Source organism: Haliotis rubra, unplaced genomic scaffold (assembly GCF_003918875.1).
Source record: "Haliotis rubra isolate DU_JTF1 unplaced genomic scaffold, ASM391887v1 Scf338, whole genome shotgun sequence".
NCBI lineage: Eukaryota > Metazoa > Mollusca > Gastropoda > Lepetellida > Haliotidae > Haliotis > Haliotis rubra.
The window spans coordinates 1,025,023-1,045,403 of NW_025767011.1; the positions used below are offsets into that span (position 1 = coordinate 1,025,023).

General features: G+C 36.9%; 1 long non-coding RNA gene across 1 annotated transcript; it reads left to right on the top strand.

The window, feature by feature from the left end:
- The first annotated feature begins 10,694 nt into the window (after window positions 1-10,694).
- Window positions 10,695-20,050, top strand: LOC124284536. Its single transcript, XR_006900579.1, has 3 exons — window positions 10,695-10,773; window positions 12,888-12,894; window positions 20,037-20,050. It is a non-coding gene; the product is annotated as an uncharacterized LOC124284536 (long non-coding RNA).
- Window positions 20,051-20,381: the final 331 nt, after the last annotated feature.

Here is a 20,381-nt window from a genome sequence, read left to right on the forward strand (position 1 = left end):
GAGATTTATTGCAACCAATGTCTGACGTTATGTGACTCACACAATGCCGCTCCTCATGGTTCAGGATACACAAATCCACTCAGAAAGTGGTCAAATGTGTGAGTGAGTTAAAATTTACAGTCACTTCGGAAGTATTTCAGCCATATCATCACATTTAGAGATTTAAAACTAGCATGTAACCAAAAAGTATATACTAATTAGGACATTACAAAGTCAAAACGGACTATAGATGATTAGCAACGCAAGGTAGATCACCATACTAGGGAACTTAAAGTATTTGTGCTTCCTGCATGGACCCTGACTAGATTTACACGATCACTTCCGCCACTGGCGATTGTACTCATATCTAGCCATTATTTCAAACGGCAGGTATTCTTCGATTAAAAAGTTTGGTAGAGCTTAATTTACTTAGAAAGGTTTTGGACTTGCGTACCCCCTTACGAGGGCAGTAAGGTTTCAACACTTCAACCCCCTTCGAGGATACAGCCACTAGCAATCTTGGCTGTTAAATTATTCTACCGATTTTAAATTGCCGTTTTGTCTTTGTACAGACTTATCAATGAGGTCAAAGGTAACACATTTTAATTTGGCATTACAGTTTCTCTTGTAAAGGATTTTATTGCTTTCGTTGGGCTGAGTCCGATCCAGGATTCGAACCTACTCGTTGTCGCCAGCACACAAAGTCAGTCATCTAACCCACTCTCTGAGCGGCCCAGTGTATTCACGGCGGTGGCCTACCGGTTGTCCGATTCCGGTGGAAGCAGCGGTGCCTGAGAGGATAAGATCACAAGTATTCAGTTACTGAACTGAATTATGTACATTATCCTCATACGTCGTACCTGTGAAGATCCGCGGTAGATTTTGCCTTCGGTAACCTATGAAACACTTGAATGTTGAACGTTATCTTCAAACATCTACCAGTAGATACCATTACTAACAGACATTTTAATGAATACTGGTATCGTATCATATCACGGTGTTGGTAAGGTGGTTGTATATCGAGCATTCTCACAGGACTACATATGTATCTAATCGAAAACATTATGTGCTATTTCGTGGTAATTTTTGCCTAAGGATACATTAGATGAATTCAGGATAATGAAAGCATCAGTGTTGCTAGCGTTTGGAGGTTTATTCAGATGCAGATTATACATTCAATAAACATTTCAACTCAATTCCATATATGAAGATATCAAACAATCATTCAGTATTACAAACGACTGACATGAACATAATTATTATTTTCATGTATACTGAACTTAGCAGAACATCGACATGTAATGAACATTAATTGTCACTAAACATTTCAACATTGTTGTAACTGGCGATTGGGCTTCAGTAAACCCTACAGCAGTGACTTACTAAGTATGGCCGTTCCACATTGTAAGGGGAGATGGTAGCTCAGGATCTCCACTCGCTTGGTTCGTCCAAGGATGCTAAGTCAAGGAGTGAGGGGTCGGGCGACCATGACTTCTAACTAAGCACATTACATTCATGTACTGACACACATACATTCAAGGATAAACGCAGCACCAAGTTCGGTACTCACATAGGTGTACTCTCTGTCTTTCTCTCTCTTTCTCTCCCTCTCCCTCTCTCTCTCTCTCTCTCTCTGATCTTGTGAACTTGATCACATATCTAAACATATCGTTTTGATTCGTTAATAACTGTATCTGTCATTTTACTCATGTGTATTGTAACTAGAGGGATCTCGGGCAGTACCGTTCGGTGACTCACCTTTTCAGTGATTTGTTACTTCCGTCTCCGCCCTTTTATTTCATGTACTTCCTATTTTTCCTCTAACGACCTTGTTGTGTCCTTCTCTCGCGAAAGGTCTGGCCATGTTCACGTCTCAATGTTTATATTTCTCTTATTCACGACTTCTGTCTCCATTCTGTGCTTAACCGTTATCAGTCACGGGCAAAAGTTTATCAGTCCTGAGTCAGACTGCAAATCTAAATACGGAATCTGATGTAATTTTCTTAACACTTTAGGGGTGCATTTTTACCCTGTAACAATATCAACTTAAAATGTTGCAACATTAACTGGTCCACGTATTGTACATGTTTTACGGTGTTTCCTTTGTATTATTTAGGTAACGAGGAAGTTGTGCACTTGTCTAGAGTTGATGGTGCAGAAGGAAGTGATTATGATAATGTAGCTGTTCGGAAAGATGATTTTTGGGAAGTTGTTGGAGAGAGAAAGGTGCACAGGGAAAATTCAAGGAACACGGAATTAGAGTAAGTTTTGTTGTTGATGAAATCAACACTTCCTGTCCAGGTGTGAGATGATCTAACGTGAATATAACTAGCTCTGGAACAGACAAACCAGTAATTTTACTCACAAATTAATGGACCCTGAAGGAATTGTCCATCTATAAATCCCGGACAGTGGTTTATATCTTGTCGTTCTTGCCCTTTTCACGCCCACCGTTATTGCTAATGACTTGAATTCCAAGTGGTTATATTGTTGTTTTGCTGTTTACAGACCACTGGAATCATCAGAGATAGTTAATAGAGCGTTATCAAAAACTGGGGAGGAAGGGTGTGTCGAAATCTTTGTGAACACTGAAGACTTTGTTTCATGGTGCCGATATGACATAGAAGAAAGTAGTCAGGTTTGTATTTGTCCAACTGTTCTTTTGCCAGGTTCATTTATCTTCCACAAGGCTCTGTAAATTGAAGATGAACTAATGAAATAAGTTTAGGTCTGCTCAGAGAAAAACATTTATCTTGCTACTGGTCAAGTATATTTATTGTAGCAAAGGGACATCTAAATTCGATGTTGAGAAAGTCGAAACATCAAAGAATAACAGTCTCTACTGGTAACCAGGTCAGGAAGGTTTGGTACCAACTGGTCTTGGCGCATCTTGATATAAAACGTCATCATCAGAGATGGTCAGTCTTGTCTATGATGAAAACCTTCTTTGTTAAATAATAAAATAGTAGTATAACTAATATGACCTGATCACTGAAGAATTTGGCTCTAAAGAAAGTTTTTGCACTACTTGAACTACAGAAACACAACCAGAAAGAACTTGACACCTTGGAACCAGGTGACTTGTTGGAGTTTAAGCGAGGAGTGTACAGTCACTGGACTGTGTATATCGGTAATTATCCAGCCTCATGTAAGAATGTCGAGTTTTGATTGGTTGACGTGACTCTGATGAAATACCATATACACCCGTCACGATCCGCGAGCAGGGAGTACACAAGTCGTATCATCCCGCCACACCTCGGCGACCACGCGAAGTGAGAAAAGCGTGCATCGCCAAGCCTTTAGTAACGTGCGCTGCACTGAGGTCAATCAATGAGCTCTTGTCAACATGGCAGCAATAAAAACAAGTCGATTCGACGCGTATTGGGTTTTTTTGTTTAGTAAAAACATTCGGCTAGATAAATGCGTTATCACATCGTGTCTCGGGAAATACTGGGTTTTATCAGTCCCTCTTGAGGCTTCGGGAATACAACCTTTCTTGGGACTGATAAAACCCCGTATTTCCCGAGACACGATGTGAAAACTTACAGTGTAATGTCACAAAATACCGATGTAAAATCTTCTGTTTTTCTGCTTGTTTCTTGTTGAATGCTGTGTCAGCAATATTCGAGGTATATGACAGCGGTCTGTAAATAACCACGGCCTGCTCAGACGATCCAGTGATTGAAATCATGAGCATCCATCCATGAAATTGTTGGTATTCAAAATAGGTATAGACGTTTTGAGATCTGCACAATAAAGATGCAAATCTAGTATTCCGTCATTGAATGGATATCTCAAAGCATATGCCCTATCCGAGTTATAATTGGTCTTCAGTAACCCATACTTGTTGGTGCCATCACTGGATGATCTGGTCCAGACTCGATAGTTTACAGAAAGTCATATAGTCGGAAATTTACCTTTGAACAACAGAGAAATAATGAAACCATATGTCTACGATTTGTGAGTTTCAGAATTATTATCATATCATAACATTAATACATTGTATATCGGGCATTCGGTTATTTCTGACAAAATTGCATCATTTATCTTGTCATAAATAATGTATAGATATTTATCGTGAGTTATTTAGGTAATGAAGAAACCGTGCACTTGACTGGAGTCGATGGTGCAGGTGGAAGTGACCTGAAGCACCCAAGTACAATATGTGGAGAACAGTCTGATAGAGGAGTTGTTCGCAAAGATAATTTTTGGAGAGTCGCTAAAAATCGCAAAGCAAAGAAGAACAACTCAAAGGACGCGAAATTTATGTAAGTTTTGGTTGTTGATCATTTCAGCAGTCATTTTTGTTCCAGCTGTAGGACGATGTCACAACTATACAGTTGATTATGGACCAGAAACAAAATTGATACTGTCAGAAGTGAAGAAGTGAGAATTACTCCCAGAAACGGTTCATTTTGAAATCCCGAACAATGGTGTTTATCAACTTTTTGAAATCTTTCCGTCGTCTCCATTAATACTAAAGAATTGAATTCCGAATGATCATATTGTTCTTGTGTTGTTTCCAGACCCCATGAACCATCTGAGATAGTACAAAGAGCATTATCCAAAGTTGGAGAAGTTGGATATAACGTACTCTATAAGAACTGTGAACACTTTGCTTCGTGGTGCCGGTATGGCAAAGAAGAAAGTGATCAGGTTTGTATTTGTCAAATTGTTCCTTTGCCAGGTTCATTTGTCTTCCACAAGGCTCTGTAATTTGGACTAGAAGATCGACTCTTGAATTACATTTAGATCTGAAAGATAAATAGTATCTAACTTGCCACTGGTCATATACACAAACGACTTATTTACTGGTTGCTAATTCTGGAAGGCATTGTTGCGAAGGGACATCTAAATTCGATGTTGAGATGTGAAGTCTACACATCATGGAATAACAGTCTCGTCTTCTGGTAGCCAGTCCAGAAAGGTTTTGTCCCAACTGGTCTTGGTGCACCGTGATATAAAACGTCAAAATTGAGAGACAGTCAGTCTCGTCTATATTGCAAAACAGATTCCTTTGTTCAATGGTAAAATAGTAGTATAAACAATATGAACTGATCACTGAAGAATTCGCCTCTATAGATAGCTTCTGTACTCCTCCTGCCACGTTTCGACGTCTGCTTTAAAGGAGGTATTGTGTTCATCTATGGGCTATCGCAATAATAACCTATTTGCAAATATCACACCCAAGACGTTCTTCGTTAAGAGGGATGGTGGGGTAGCCTAGTGGTTGATGCATTCGCTTATCACACCGAATTCAGATATTGCTGAGATATTGCTAAGAGCGGTGTAAATGTTATTCACGTTTCATTAAAATGAAGACATAAGCTATTCAGGCTGATGGTCTGCAAAAGAACTGACTAGCCGTTGATGGGGCTGCTACGCTGGAATGATTGGCTGTCAGGCTTAGAAGCCAGGTAGGGAAGGTAGTGTAGCAAATGGTCCTGTTGTATTTTGACATAAAGTATCAACACCATAGATGGTCAGTCTCTTCTGTCTTAAAACAGATTACTTTAAATGGTAAAACATAGTAAAATTGATATGAACCGATCACTGAAGAATTCGCCCACAACGAAAGCTTTTGCAGTATTGCTACCATGCTACGACGTCTGCTTTCAGTCTCTGTATTCTGTTCGCGTATGTGTTTTGACTATAAGGGCATATTTGCACATATCTATTATTTTTGTCAGTAAGTCCTGGCTTGGGTTACCCAAATGGCTACACTTTGTGTACCCCGGTTCTGGTATCCTCAGGCCTGATATTGCTGGAATACTGCAGAAATCGGTGCAAAACGCAACTCACTCACACACATTTCATTAAGATGAGACGCCAACGATTACCCTTGAGGTCGTAACACATTACCTTTCAGAACAGCCAGCACGTTCAAAAACATGTGATATTTCTTACAGTAAAACCGTAGGATTAAACTAGCGTTGTCTGGGATTTTGGAAGCACATTATGAATATAGAAAACAAATCAAACATCAGCCCGTTTTTCTTTCCTTCAGGTTAACAGTCTGTTTAAAGTACTGGCTGTAGTCACTGGGATGCTCGTGTTGTTGGCTGCCTTGTGGCTAAGAAATGAACAGTCGGACTACTGATGTGTTCAATTTCCACCATAAAATGTGTGCGAGTGACACAGAATACATCGATAATGGAAACTGTGGATTGATCTTACGGATGTACCGGATACAAAGTGTTTTCCTGGATTCTATTACATTCCACACCAACTCGTACCCAATTCCGGGAAAGCCTAAATTAATGTCGATAGTCTTGATCCTATTCATTCAGCTGTTCGAAGGATTCCATATTGACCCTCACAAAATATTCCGTCATATAGTATGAAATATGTGAACGCTGTTGAACAAGAACGATAACTCTTATTCTATGTCTTGCAGCAGTAACATGTAAGCTCCAACATGTTCTAAATATATACCAACCTGATTGTTATCAAAATGCCGTTTGTATTCATAGACATTTGTCCCCACAAACACCTGTCCGTAACCTCCAAGAAACTCGTACCCTATCGATAAATATTATGTGCAAAAATACGAGGAACCAATCAAATTCTCTTAAGGAGTGAGGTAATTCGATGAAAATATTCTTCAGCACTTAAATTGGTTATGACATAATGTAACTGTCAATTTTCAAATATTCTGCTATTACAAAGAACATAGCCGAAAAGCATTGTGTTACCTAATTCGATTTTGATAAGGCTAGGGCCATGCACTGTGGGAAATTGCTGTTGGAGATTTCTGTTAGAGTTAAACAGAAATAGAGTTCTTGTTTGAAGTAGTTCTGAGGTCCTTCCAGAGGGGCACGATTGTCCTGGGGTAACACGAGTTGGATCATGAATGGTTTGTCCCAGAGTAACACAAGTGGGGTACGAATGATTCCGGGACAGACTTATGACTCTTGTTCAATCAATCTTTATTCAGAACTGAAGGCCACAGGCCCATAGTACAGGTATATACAAAGTTCAAAAGCAGAGTGGGTTTCTCTTCAATATCGCATGGTATATGAACAAAGCAATATTTTCAATCAATATACGATTAGAAGTTGACAACAGTTTGATAAATTTGTGTTTTGACGGTTGTTTCGTAAAGTAACTGGGTATATATTTGCTTCTAATGTTTCTATAATAGTCACAGATTAGCAGTACATGGTATTCATCTTCCAAGACATTCATTTTACAATATCTGCACACAGTAGATTTCTTGTGAAATTTTCCCTTATAACAACTTAAATCATAATAAACAGAACGAAACTGTGATAAAAGGCTTGTCTTACTTTCTTGATATTGATACAACGTACATATGGTTCACACAAGAAGTCTTCTTTTAATAGGGAATAAGTAAATGTACAGGGACTATTTTGGAGTTTGCATGCCACTCCTGTATAAAGCAATCTTTGCTTCTTCTTACAAGTAAATTTAAGAATTGGTGCTTATTTCCAACTCCCTGCCATATCCACGCATAACCTAGTCCAAATCTAAATAAAACTGTTTTACATGCGTAGCCCAATTAAACCTATTACGCTCGGCGCTTGCGTTTAAATCTAGATTACATAACATTTTGTAAGCTTTAAATGGGTAGCGTGAACAGGGCATGGAGAGGAGCTTAAGCCAGTGAGCAATACAGCGTTTTAGCGTGTACACATGAATAGGATATCTACCAGTTTCTCCAAGGACAATTGTATTTGGTGTAGACATTCGCACACCAAGGAATCGTTTACATGCATAAAAGCAATACCCTTTCCAGACAATCATGTTTGTGAAAGCCCCATAATTCTGACCCATACAATAATATGGGTAGTATCTTACAGTCGAATATTTTGAAATAGACATCATATGACAAGTCTTTAAAGCTACAAAGGCATTTTGTAATACACTAAAGCTTTCTTTGCCTTAAGTGAAATGTGTTTGGCAGAGAGGGACCAATTTAGAGTTCTATTAAATGATACTCCAAGGTACTGGTACGATGTAACGACTTCCAGCATAGCTGATTTATATGTCCATTTTTCTGATTTTGATAGTTTAGGTCCTTTTTTAAAAATCATAATTTTAGTTTTATCAAGGTTAACATTTAAGGACCATTTATTACAGTAGGTTTCTAAAGCATTAATTTGCCTCTGTAGACCAATCACTGACTCTGAGAAAAACACCACATCATCGGCAAACATCAGCATAAATATTTCAATAAGATCTGGATATAATTGGACGCCAGTGGAACATAAATGGTTAATCTCAGACACTAGATCGTTGATAAAAAACGAAAATAGGAAAGGGCTTAGGACACAACCTTGCCTAACACCAACAGGACAGTCAAATACGTCTGTAAGAACATTCTTGTTTATGCGGACACAGGCTTTAACATTTTCATAAATACTTTTTAGTGTTTTATCCATTTTTGAATGGAGACCGTGTTTATTAAAGACATACCATAATTTGTGTCTCTGTACTGAATCAAATGCCTTGAAAAATCTACAAAACATGCATACAGTTTGCCACCTTTCTTAGAGACATATTTACAAATTATTGATTGGAAAACAAATATATTATCTGTTGTAGTATAGCCTGCTCTAAAACCTGCTTGTTCTTCATTGATCATATCCAAACTGTCTGACCAGAATACCAGGCGGTTATTTAAAATGTTTGTATATATTTTACCAAAAATACTTAAAAGGAAATGGCGCGATAATTTTCCCGGATTGTTAATATCGCCTTTTTATGTATTGGCACAATTATTGCTTTTGCCCATTTTATAGGAATGATCCATTATCAAACAATGTGTTAAATATGATTTCGAGGTAAGGTATGATGATATGACAAGACGACTTAAAGAACTCGCAAATTACGAGGTCTTCCCCAGCAGTTTTATTATTTTTAAGTTTGTTAATACTTGACTGGATTTCCTCCCGGCTAATGGGTGCACTGAATATATCGTTAGTTATGTCATGTGCCTGGCTTTCAGGTATAAATATGCTGTCACCATCATCTACGAAGTCACTAGGAATCACACTGGAGTCCCAATCAAAGAGATTCTTAAAGTAGTCGTGCCAGGAATTTACTGTGATGGTATTTTCAATTATTTGCGAACATGAAATGTACTTTAGCTTTCGCCAAAATAATTGGTGATTGGTAATTGAGTCCGAAAGCTCACCCATATTTCTGTTTTCAAATGTACGCTTCGCATCTCTACACGCAGTTTTGTAGATATTTCTTGACGAAATATATAAATCCCGAGAAAGCGTGTCCTTATGCTTTCTAAATCTGTTGAGGTAATGACATCGCTGATGTTTAAGTCCTTGACATGTGTTGTTAAACCAATCTGGGTTTCGTTTGGACGATGTAATTGTCCGCTTCATGCACTCCGCTGACTTAACTATTACATCACTAAACATTTGTATACCAAGCTCGCAATCGGAACACATTACTTCTGTTGCATTCTCCAACTCGCTTGACAAGCTCAAGAGGTTTGAAACAAATTCGCCTTCCTTTTCGGGTTTCCAAATGTACTTAACAATAGGTGTATTTATATAATAGCTAGCTGTTTGCCATGTTTCGACAACAGAGCAAACGATATCGGAAGATGTTGTGATTCACAACGGGAGATAATATCAAATCTTGACATCTGATTAAGTACTGTAGCTGACCCGATCACATAGTCAATCACACTACATCCTGCCTGACTTATAAAAGTAAAATCACCTTTACCCTTGTCTGTACCATATCTTCCATTTACAATGTGGATGTTAAGCAGGCGACACATTTCTAAAAGACTTTTCCCAAATGTGTTTATATGGGTATCGCAAGATATTCGTGTAGATGAGAATCCATCGTTTATAAAGTCATTCAAATCTTCGCAATCATCCGATATGTACTCATAGTTGTCATTGCTAAAATCTGCTTGTTGGCCAGTTCTCGCATTTAAATCACCCACCAGAATGACATCACTGTACGCAACATTCGCAGAGTAATCGCAATAGTCATTGAATAGAATATCAATACCATTATTGGAATAGATGCGTGAAGAATACCAGTTTGATCTTTCTGGTTGTATGTAAGCAAATATGAACATCCTATCGTTTACAGTGGAAAACATACTTTTGTCAAACAGGGCAAATATCGCATTTACTCCTTTATGAATGTGTTTAACATATGGCTGGTAACATTCTTTGACACAAAGCAGGATACCTCCAGATAATCTGCCTGACTCTGACAGTCGTACACCTGGGATATGGTAACACTTGTATAAAGGAAACGATGACACTTTAGTACTGAGATCACAATCAGCAACCCATGTCTCTGTTAAATGAACAATGTCATATCCTTTAAGGAAGTTCATAAAGTCATGGTCATGTAATTTATTGGACAGTCCAGATACGTTCCATGTTATGAATGAAACGTCACTACCTGCATCAGTCAATTTCTCTGACAGATCCTCATGGGTATGGGTTGCTTTGACTTGGGCCCGGCCGCACCCCTATCTGTACTCCCGATCCTTTCTCGTACGCCTCCTAGAGCTAGCCTGTATGGTGCTGGATCTGGGTGCTTTGCGTCTAGCCTCTTGGGGTCCGTCGATCTCGTGGCTGCTAGGGGCACTGGCACTGGCTACGACAATAAGTTTACCGTTTTTGTAGTATCCTTTCTTTCCCGTATCTGATAGCTCCTTTAGTTTCTCTCTCTGTTTAATGGTTAGATCGTTTGCTATACCAATTTTATTTTCCTTTAGTTGATTTCGTTTTTTCAGAGCCCATATTTTGATTTCGGTATCCCAAAATGCAACTATAAGGGGTCTAGGTTTCCTGGCCTGTTCACCACCAATCCGGTGGGCACGCTTAATGTCGCTGGGTTGTATGCAGTCCTCAGGCTCGTTACAGACAGAGTTCAACACCTGCACTGCCTTGTCTCTGCAGTCACTATAAGACTCATGTCGTTCAGTCTCAGGGATCCCAAATAACACAATATTGTCTCTACGGCTGAATATTTCCAGTCGTTCCAGTCTGTTTTCAAACTGGTCAAATTGATCACTTTGGGATGCATACTTATCTTCAATATTGTCGTTAAGAGAGTCAATATCTAATCGCAGGACATGCTGATCCTCACTCAACCTACTAACATCACTCTTCAGCTCAGTTATTGAATTCGTAAGAGACTTCACGTGTTCCTGCATATGTAAAACTTCTTGTTTTATTTGCATGACGTCGCCTTGAATAACATTCTTCATCTCGGTGAGGGCAGATAATAAGTCAGCTTTCATACTGTCAAGGGCTGCTTGAGTGACTGGGCCAGGGTTTTGTTCTACGTCACCACAACACAATAGCGCTTTACACCGAGCTTCCCCTAACAGTATATTACGCACGAGAAGTTGCTCGTGCTTGTGGTTGATACAACTTGTCATTGACACATAGCCATGATCTACAGATATACTTTCGTACTTCAGATCAAATCCAAGTAACCCCCTTGTTACTGAAAAGGCAAAGTTCAAAACGACTGTGTGGTGAATACTACCGAGCAGGCATGCAACAACAAGAAGGCTCACCATTCTGTAGTTGTACTCGGTTGTTGTTGACCAGTTTGTTTCTGGGTTATACACAGTTGCCATCTTGTCAATCTGGCTCCAGCCTGACTCTTGTTACAAACTGTTTTAAACGGCGGCTGTCGATCACTTATTGCAACAACCAAGCCTATTTAAAAATTATTTTTATAATAAATATTAGTTTACATAATAATATATATGTTTTCTTGTCTTTACGAAAAGTCAGCCTCTGTATTGTTTTTCAGTACAAATTCCATTTTATAACTGTAGCAGAGCATTAACCATGCGACGTCAAATGTGATGATGTGACTTCAACTAACACATTTATTTAACATATAGCTGACAGAAACATTGTACATTGTATTTTAAGAATCCGTTGGACTAATGAAGCTGAAACTTGACATGATCCGTACTCCGTGATCAGTTTGTTTAAGGTGCTTGAATGTTGTATGACCGCCACAGCAAACAGTTTGACAAATCTATTCATGACCATTACTCTGCCTGTTTGTTTTGCTTGTGTGATTCAGCATTTATTTTATGACTGATTTGATCATGGTCTTTAATTTTCTCAAAGAGGCATTGGTACATTGTATGCCAAGAATCCTTTGGACTGATAAAGCTGAAACTTTACATGCTTCTTCCCTGAACGTATTCCTTGATCGGTTTGTTTAAGCATTTCGAATGTTATATGACCACCACAGCAAAGAGTTTGACAAATCTATTCATGACAATTTCTTTGTGTTTGTGCAAACGGTGGTGAAGGAAATTTGGGCTTGTTTAGTTGGATGTGTGATTCGGCATTTATTTTATGAATTTGATTTGACCATGCCTTTTAATTCTTTCAAAAGGGACATTGATTAATTGAGCTGAACTTTGAGCGGAGCATGTATTGTTTCTCATTATGATGTCATCATAGATCGTGCAGGTTTATAGAGTTTTGAAATATGTGAACATCATAACCGACAGCAACTGTTTGTCTGTGTCTGTCTTAGTAAAGATATGTATACTTACCAGTTAGCTACAGCTGCACTTAGCTTTAGGGATCATCGATGTCACTGTCTTAGATGATAAGACTAAGTGGTCAAAGTGTACAAATCGCATCAAATCGGTGTCTTAAATATTTCAGTAAATCTTGTTTTAAACGTGTTTTCCTTTCAACGTATCACGGTTTTAATTTTGTGTACCATGCATAGATACAATTAATGTGTATGCATCGTGTATGTGTTGATTGTGTTCTTGTACTCTCGTACCAGCTTGAGAGGAATTAAGTATATCTTTTTTTCTTTTTTCTTTTTTTTTTATTGGTTCCCAGGATTATAATGTCATGATATGTAGAACAGTGATGTACAGACAGATGGATGATGTACAGGTATTATGTCAATATCATGTTAATACACATTTATAAGTCAATAAAAGAGAAATATGACCTCAGGTAAATTGGGTACATTTTCAGTTCATCAAAGTACTTGGAAGAGAAGACCCCATTTATGATTGAAATCTTCTATTTTATTATTTCTTTTGCATATATGGTTTTCCAAAAAGAATATTTCTTTCAAAGTTTTTATAAATAGAGTTATGTTTGGATGCGTATTTTTAATACTGCATACGTAAATGTGTCTTTTTGCTGCAATTATGATGTGATTTAGTAATATATTATGATGTAGAGTACCAAACCAAACCATATGTTTTGATAATAGCAGTTGATGAGGGTATAAATTGTTCAGCCAAATTTGCAGGTTTTTCCAAAAAGTTCGGGAAATAGCAGCTGCCATTTATTACACATATTTGGGTGTATATCATTGGAAATAAGTTTATCATAAAAATTCCTGCAGCCTTCAGATGTTTTTACTAGATATATCTGACATTGGTTAATATTTAAATCCCTGACTGGTATTAAATGACAGTGGTTAAGATTATTTTTCCAAGAGTCAGGTAATACATGTAGTAAATATTCATAATCTAAAAAAGTGCCTTTGATACCATATAATTCTTTTAAAGATTCTATTGACAATAATCCAGTTTCATCACAAATATCCCTAATATTTATAATCCCTTTATCTAACCAGCTCTTTATGAAGTTTAATGAATTTTTAAAATTATGATTAAACCATAATGGTTGGGATAGAATTTCATTAATGTTATTAGGGTCAATATAATGTTTTTTGTGGAATAGTTGCCATGCTTTTAGCACATCACGTCAAAAAGGATTTTCAATCTTCAAGTAAGTTTCAGAATTTGCTCCAAAATTAAATATGTCTTTAAAAGGTATATTGCATGGATTATTCTTATCACCTCTTTTGAAATACTGTCTTAAAGTAGATAATTTCAAAGCGTCTATAAATGTTTTTGCATCAATCATTCTCAAACCTCCTTCTTCACAGTTGTTTTTAATTACATTCCTTTTAATTTGATCATTCTTATCATTCCAAATAAATATAAAAAACATTTTGTCAAGGGACGTGATAAATTCTGCTGATGGGTTGGGCAAGGAGTTGAAAATATGGACCAATCTGGAGATTGCTAGAGTTTTTATTACTGTTATTTTCCAATAAGTGTTAAATTTCTTTTTCTCCAAGATGCTAAGAGTCTATTAATTCCCTCCAGTCTCTTTCTTGTGTTGATTACCCATAAGTCTTTAAGATCTGGTGTAAATTTATTACCTAGCACATCAAATTCACCAATTACCCATTCAATTTTCAGATCATTACATATTTTATCCATAGATTTAGCTTTGGAGCCAATCCAGATTGCTTTTGATTTGTTTAAATTTATTTTCAAGCCTGACATTTTGTAAAACTTATTTAGTGTGTCAATAGCAGAGTACAAACTCTCTTCAGTTCCATCAAGAAATAGTTCAGTATCGTCGGCATATTGATCCAGTTTATATTCATTATCATTGATGACAATACCTTTGATGTTTTCATTATTTCTTATCATGCGAAGGAGAATCTCAGCCACAAAAAGGAAAAGATATGGGGATAGTGGGTCTCCCTGTCTACATCCCCTTTCATTTGCAAAGAACTCGGATAGATTACCATGTTGGATAACACAAGATGTTGTTTCATAGGTTAATATATTTATCCATCTTATCATTTCAGGGCCAAATTCAAGTTTATGTAAAACCAGGTTGATAAAATCTTTTGAAACAGTGTCAAACGCTTTTCAAAGTCAATCAGAATCAGCAAACCAGGAATGTTTTGTTTTCTTTGTTTCAAACATTATATCATATAACAATCTTGTATTTTCACTAATAGTCCTACCCGGTATAAAACCAGTTTGGTTAGAGTGAATAAGTTCATCTAAAGTAGTTTTTAATCTATGTGCAATGCAGGAGCTGATAATTTTATAAATAGCATTAAGTAAAATTGATTGGCCTCAAATTTTAAGTAATGTTCTATCTTTTGGGGTTTTAGAATACAGGTGATAACACCCCTTTTTATATTCAAAGACATTTCATTTTTTGTTGATACTTCTTTAATAAATCTATAGATCCAATTTTTTAATTCTTTCCACAAAAACTTAAAGAAATCAATAGGAAATCCATCAATCCCTGGGCTTTTATTATTCTTCATCCTGTAAACAGCATTGCTAATTTAATCCACACTGATTTCTCTTTCAAGATAATCTCTTAGTGTTTTGTTTAAAGTTGGAGTTTTAATATCCTTTAAGCAGTCTTCTTCCTTATATTGTTCCTGAGAAGCATAGAGAATTTTATAAAATTGTTTTACTTCATTCCGTTTTGATTTGCTGTCAGTGATTTCGTTCTTATCATTAGTTATTATCTTATTAATTGATTTTTTTTAGAAATTCCTATTTTCTAGATGGCAGAAATATTTTGAAAGTTTTTTTCTTTCTTCATACCAAAGAATTTGGTTTCGGATTTGTATTCCTTTCATTTCCTCACTTTTAATTTCTTCCATTTCTTTCTTATATTTTGATAGTTCATTCAAAAGTTCTTCATTAATGTTTTGGAAGTTTTTTCGAATAGTATCTTCGACCTTTTTTATTTTTAATTCTAGTTCTTCTGTATGTTTTAGCTTTGTTTTCTTTATGTAGGATGAAAAAGATATGGTCTTTCCTCGGATTTTCATTTATAATGTTTCTAGAAATAAGGAGTTGGAAATTGTAAGTTTAATATTTTCAATGTTTTTAAAGTTATCCATTTTTTCTGTTCAGTATTCCTGAACAGTGTCATTTAAAATAGTTCTGACTAAGATTCCATATTCAGGATTTAGCAACAAGGAATTATTAAACTTCCAGTACCCATGTCCTCGTTCCTGGCTTAGGGCGTTTGAAAAAGTTAACGTTATTGTTGAGTGGTCACTTTTATAGCCTGGCAAAATATCTGAATCCAAAGTTATATCAAATATATCTTCTGATACAATAAATAAATCAAGTCTGGCTTGTTGTCTTGGATTTTATTTCCACCAGGTGTATTTTCTACATTTATCATTCAAATTCCTCCAGACATCAATCAGATTATAAGATTCGATAAATTCTAATACAGTATTTCTTGATTTTGGGTTGTTTACATGCTTATAATTCTCAAGATCAATTGTAGAATCAATCACCAAATTCCAGTCTCGAACAATTACCATAGAATCATTCTCAAAATTCAGAATATTTTCAAATAGATTAATGTAAAAATGATGGTCATCATTATTAGGACCATAGAGATTAGTCAGTGTCAGTCTTTTATCCTCTACTGTTATATCAGCGATTATATAATTGCCATTTTCATCTATTAACGTCCTGTGTATTTTGAGATCAATATCGTTGTTAAAAAGAATGGCCACTCCTCTGGAATTGGATTTAAAAGGTGCAATTATGGATTGTAAACCCCATTCATTTCTCATGATATTGCAAGTAGATTCATCAATATGAATGTCTTGTAAACATATGACTGAGTGTAATTTTTTCCTATGTATGTTCATTAATTCGTTTCTTTTAGATTTATTAGCAAGTCCTCGTCAATTAGCTGAGATAACTTTAATTTTCCTAACATTATCCATTGTTATCAATAGTTTTAGATGATAAGACTAAGTGGTCAAAGTGTACAAATCGCATCAAATCAGTGTCTTAAATATTTCAGTAAATCTTCTTTTAAACGTGTTTTCCTTTCAACGTATCACGGTTTTAATTTTGTGTACCATGCATAGATACAATAAATGTGTATACATCGTGTATGTGTTGTTGTGTTTATGTACTCTCGTACCAGCTTGAGAGGAATTAAGTATGTCCTAATTTGAATATCTTCTCTTTCACACGCTGGAAAGACATAGGAGCGTGTACGTAAACGAGGCGACAACGACTCAAAGTACCAGGAAATATAATAAATGTAAAAGACTGATTGGCTGTTTGGTAGAATATATTTTGCCACAGTATTCCAGAACACATTTCCCAATCATATGGAAAGTTTGAACGTGAAGTTTACATAATATAGGGCTTTTCAGTGAGACGGCCGTTCACTCATATACCAGAACAATGGCATTAATCCTTAACTGTTAATTTCTGTTATCATGCTACCTTACAGAGAATGATTACATCGCCCCTGTGTATGTAATGCACTTGTTATCAGTTGACTCTCTGTGACAATGTTACAGAGGACTTGTCTGTTATCACTAACAAACACCAGATGAAACGTGGCATAAGATCCGTCAGTCACATTTAACTTTTTATTATACTTTTGTTATGACACCATGGAAATTCTGGGATATATGCCCAAAACATATTTACCATAAATGGCGAATATGTCATGGTGGCTTGTTTGATTGTGTATAATATTTAACCGTGGGCGCATGACGCAACGCTTAAAACGTTCATTAGTTTATTTTATGAACCGCCGCTGGTAAACGAGTTAAAAAAGAGAAGAATGCTAATTTAGGTCAGGTAAGCGAGGAATCATCACGGCCTGTAGTCAACCTATTAACAAGGGATTTCTATATGAGATAGTTCGGTCCATCACAGTGGTGTCTCGGAAACTTGATATGGAGATGACTCAATAGTCACTAGCTGCAGTTTATATGTGGGTGTACTAGGGATCTCAAAGGCGAGGAAGGTAAGTGGTGGTATGATTTGGCATACAAGTATTATAGAGTAAATTGTCACAACTAGAAGGTAGGTATAAAAGAATTCCACATGCACCTTAGTGACATATCAGCACGACTGGGTTATGGAAAGTCGAATATGTAACATCGCAGAAGGGAACTCAACACATTCTTTTGGATGGCTATCTATGCAGCAGAAACAGAGTGAGACAGACAAGCACTAAACTGGAGAGATGTACCACTTCTGGCCCCCTATTTCTCGAAATAAACTTAAGTTTTTTCTCAAATTTCAAACTGAGTTTGACAATTTGAAATAGCTGAGGTTTCTAGCTCAGACGCAATTCTAAAACACAATACAACTCATGTAACCTATCTACCTAACTCAAATTGTCTATTAAGTTTGAGCCTTATATCCATTTCAGTTTATTCTGGGAAATGCATTTTCCTGGCTCAGATTTGAGTAAAAACTGTAACTTAAGTCAAAACTCAGACTTAAGTTTCTTTCGAGAAATCGGGGTCTGGAGACTATCTCAGGAACCAGACCGAGCACAACCATCCTGAAGTAGACACGGGCAAGAGGCGAGACCGCGCAGATGCATACCATTTATAAGGAGCAGTTAGAGGAAGAAAACAAAGACCAGATTCCGGTGTTTCCGTCCTTCTCAAGCATTAGTAGTTCCCTGTAGAGGTAACACACGACCGGCACCTCCCCACTCACGTTCTGAAGTAGGACTCGAAGGTAGATGGACAGAGACGGTGACGAAGACAAGCTGCTCGCCTTCTCCACCCTCGAACAGTTACAAGCCCTGCAAGCTGCTGAGATTCTCTACATGGATGGACCATGTGCCTAGAGATGTGGAATCAAGTCTACATTATCCGTGTCCGGGCTGGTTCTGTATCCTATCCCCTTGTTCATTTTCTGTTGCCTGATCGACAAGCTACAATGTGCATAAGAATATTTCATCTCCTGAAGGCAAATGCTTTGGAGAACTTGAACCGTCCCCTGGCCCCAACAAGAATGCAGAGTGTCTTTGAGGTAGCTGCCATCCATTGAGATAAAATATACTGATGCCATCATCAAGGGCTGCTATGTTTTTCCTGTGATGATGAACTATAAAATACTCAGGTGCTAATTCTTACTTTATTAATGTGATTAAAACATTTTTTCAATGATGATTTACTTATCAATTTTATACAGATTATAAGTTTTGTAATGTCTCATTGACATCATCAATAAATAATTAAAATGATTACTTTTTCGTTATTTTATCATCCTGCATGGATTATTCCAATATCTAAGGTGACAGGTAATTACTTAGCTGTGCATTCAGCTGAAAAGTTTGTTGCTTGTTTGTTGGCTTTCTAACAAATGGGAGGAAACCCCTTGAATATTTCTTTGTCCAGTTCATTTTCCTCATCGTCAGCGGTACTTGGTTTTGCCTGTCCTTGAGTCTGTAAAATAAGAAATGTTTAAGGACTGGTGGACTGGTCTACACCTGCGTTTGCAATTATTTAATTTGCCAGTTGGCCATCAGGGACTGCTGCCCCATGCAGGCTTTACAATCTGCAGGCTTTACAATCTACAGGCCCCGAATGAAATCTGCAGGCCCATGTTGTTAAAGTCAAACAAATAAACATAAAATAGACTACACTGTACACCGTTTCACACTGTTTCTTCAAAATCAATTAGCGAAGCCTATGGCTCCGAGAGACGATTATGTTTGGTAATGAGTGGTGTTGACATTCCTATGCGCAAAGCGCTGAAATACCAGGAAGTGACACTGTAAGTTATCGAAACATGATGGATCATGGATGATTCCCGAACGTAAAACAAAAACCAAGGGGAAGATTCGAGCTGAACAACTGTTTGCCACTAATATGGCAATGTCTCGGGCCGCTGAAGAAGAATGAAATTTCAAAACATATTTAATACTTATTATTTTTTTGGTCACATACACGATGCCTAAAATGACTGGTGTCTGCATAATCACCCAGTGTAGGCTATCAACTTAATTGAAGACATTGGGTGCATTGTTTTATGAGATATCGCATTTACGTAAGTTGTAAAAGTGGTCAAAGTGTCGTGTTGACCTTGAAGATAAGGTCAAGGTCACACAAATCTGGTGCCTGCGTAATTCCCCAATATAGACTGTCACCAAATTTGAATACATTGGGTACAATAGTTCATGAGATATAGAGATTATTAACCGAGTGTGTTTCCGTATCATTAATATCATATATTAGGAATAAAAATTGTATTATGCAAGCATAATACATATTTTGTATTCCCTAAAAAACACACGAGGTTAATAATCTCTTTATCATGTACTGTCATTCTTAAAATTACTCTAAATAGAAGCAAATCATACGTGAATTTATACATGAAGAGAATCGAGCATTCACGAAAGAATACTTAGCGGTACACCAAGGTGAAGGTCGTTTATGACGGCGGCATATGGTCGCTACTACAGTGCAAACATAACTCATGCCTAAAATAGGATCTTTCTGTCCAAAAAGAACAACAAAATCAGGAGGGGGTTTTCTTAGTAGTGTTTATATTTTCATTGCGGGTAATCACCTCATCAATATCAGTTTCTGATACCTGACGGAATTGATTCGTCGTCTTCTTTCTTGTGATCGATTCATCGAAATCCTTGCTTGGTACCTTTCTTTCTCGTGCCTCATAATCCGTACCTTCAATTTGAACTAAATACTCCGTTTCATGTTTTCCAAAGTCAATTAATGCAGTAACGAATCCAGAACCTCTGTCATCAATTCTTACAAAATCACCAATTTTGATATGTTTACGCAATGTA